The sequence below is a fragment of the Loxodonta africana genome, chromosome 26, assembly GCF_030014295.1.
Source record: "Loxodonta africana isolate mLoxAfr1 chromosome 26, mLoxAfr1.hap2, whole genome shotgun sequence".
NCBI classification, from domain to species: Eukaryota; Metazoa; Chordata; class Mammalia; order Proboscidea; family Elephantidae; genus Loxodonta; species Loxodonta africana.
In genome coordinates, this window is record NC_087367.1 from 35,448,645 (window position 1) to 35,451,558 (window position 2,914).

Here is a 2,914-nt window from a genome sequence, read left to right on the forward strand (position 1 = left end):
GATGTACAAAAAAAGAAGGATGACCGTTAAGTGCGTTTTGTCGTAACGTGAATATGTTGTAAGCTGGAGACTACCTAGATTCCTAGAGGAAATAGAGACTTTGAATTCAAAAATAGAGAAAAATAATTTGGATAGAACTATGTGATTCTGATGATTCAATGAGAAGGATATTGAACCTTTGTTTCAATTTCATGTAGGTGAAGTGGGACTTTAAGATTGATAACTTTCTGTTAGAAATAGGATAGCATAAAATACCATAACCAGATATTTCCCTGGGCTGAATTCCAAAAAGGCATTACTAAATTGGAGATCTGACACATATTATTAAGTTGTAGAAAGAGGGACGAGATGAGAGCCATAGGTGGCTATGACTGAGAATCTACTTGTTTAAAAATCTCTGCATTTAAATCAGGAAAGAAGAAAAGCAATATAGTAGCAGAAAATAGGTCACCAGAGATAAAAGGGGCAGTTGGTAATGAAAAAGAATTGCCTTTTTAAAAAATTCTTGTCACCCTTTAACAAAAACTTTATATTTTTGCCTCGTTTCGTTTCTAACACTCCTAAATAATAATTGTATGAGAATATAAGTGCATGCAAATATAATTATTCATTTTTATACAAATGGTAGCATACTTTACATATTGTTCTGCAATTTGCTTTTTTCACTTAATGTACTTTGGAGCTCTTTCCATATCGTGTACTCTTTAATGAGTCTATATGGATAGCTGTGGCCTAATTTAGTAAGTCTCATACTGATGGACAGTTTGGTTTGTTTTTAGTCTTTTCTAGTACAGACTGCTGCAGTGAATAGCTGACATGCTGTTTCAGAGTGTATGTGCATTAATGCTGGGTTCAGGGACTAGTGATGCCTTCTTATTTCTTGAAGCTGTACTTCATAAGGACTGTCTCTTAATGAAAATTTTTTCCTTGCTTCCTACCATGAATGTTTATGGAATGTCAAACCTGAATCACACTGGTGAATATAATGGAGATTGTTAAAATAACATGAATATCGTACAGTATTGCCAAATAAGTTTCTTTTGGGATATAGAGTAAATACTTTACATTATGTGGATCTGCTCTTATTTAGGGAGAAGGGTAAGAGAATAGCTTCAACTAATTTCTTTTAAGAGTTTATCCTTGAATGTTGTTATTGTCGTTAGGTGCCATTGAGTCAGTTCCGGCTCATAGCGACCCTACGCACAACAGAACGAAACAGTGCGCAGTCCTGCGCCATCCTTACAATCGTTGTTATGCTTGAGCTCATCGTTGTAGCCGCTGTGTCAATCCACCTCGTTGAGGGTCTTCCTCTTTTCCACTGACCCTGTAGTCTGCCAAGCGTGATGTCCTTCTCCAGGGACGGATCCCGCCTGACAACATGTCCAAAGTATGTAAGACGCAGTCTCGCCATCCTTGCCTCTAAGGAGCATTCTGGCCGCGCTTCCTCCAAGACAGATTTGTTCGTTCTTTTGGGAGTCCACGGTATATTCAATATTCTTCTCCAACACCACAATTCAAAGGCATCAACCCTTCTTCGGTCTTCCTTATTCATTGTCCAGCTTTCACATGCATATGATGCGATTGAAAATACCATGAGTTGGGTCAGGGGCACCTTAGCCTTCAGGGTGACATCTTTGCTCTTCAACACTTTGAAGAGGTCCTTTGCAGCAGATTTGCCCAATGCAATACGTCTTTTGATTTCTTGACTGCTGCTTCCATGGCTGCTGATTGTGGATCCAAGTAAAATGAAATCCTTGACAACTTCAATCTTTTCTCCATTTATCATGATGTTGCTCATTGGTCCAGTTGTGAGGATCTTTGTTTTATGTTGAGGTGCAATCCATATTGAAGGCTGTGGTCTTTGATCTTCATGAGTAAGTGCTTCAAGTCCTCTTCACTTTCAGCAAGCAAGGTTGTGTCATCTGCATAACGCAGGTTGTTAACGAGTTTTTCTCCAATCCTGATGGCCCGTTCTTCTTCATATAGTCCAGCTTCTCGTATTATTTGCTCAGCATACAGATTAAATAGGTATGCTGAAAGGATACAGCCCTGATGCACACCTTTCCTGACTTTAAACCAATCAGTATCCCCTTGTTCTGTCCGAACAACTGCCTCTTGATCTATGTAAAGGTTCCTCATGAGCACAATTAAGTGTTCTGAAATTCCTATTCTTCGCGGTGTTTGTTATGATCCACACAATTGAATGCCTTTGCATAGTCAGTGAAACACAGGTAAACATCCTTCTGGTATTCTGTGCTTTCAGCCAGGATCCATTTGACATCAGCAATGATATCCCTGGTTGCATGTCCTCTCCTGAAACTGGCCTGAATTTCTGGCAGTACCCTGTCGATATACTGCTGCAGCCGCTTTTGAATGATCTTCAGCAAAATTTTGCTTGTGTGTGATATTAATGATACTGTTCTATAATTTCCACATTCGATTGGATCACCTTTCTTGGGAATACGCATAAATATGGAACTCTTCCAGTCAGTTGGCCAGGAAGCTGTCTTCCATATTTCTTGGCATAGACGAGTGAGCACCTCCAGCGCTGCATCTCTTTGTTGAAACATCTCAGTTGATATTCCATCAATTCCTGGAGTCCTGTTTTTCGTCAATGCTTTCAGAGCAGCTTGGACTTCTTCCTTGAGTACCATCGGTTCCTGATCATATGCCACCTCTTGAAATGGTTGAATATTGAGAATTCTTTTTGGTATAATGACTCTGTGTATTCCTTCCATCTTCTTTTGATGCTTCCTGCATCGTTTAATATTCTCCCCATAGAATCCTTCACTATTGCGACTCGATGCTTGAATTACTTCTTCAGTTCTTTCAGCTTGAGAAACACCGAGCGTGTTCTTCCCTTTGGTTTTCCATCTCCAGCTCTTTGCACATGTCATCATAATACTTTACTTTG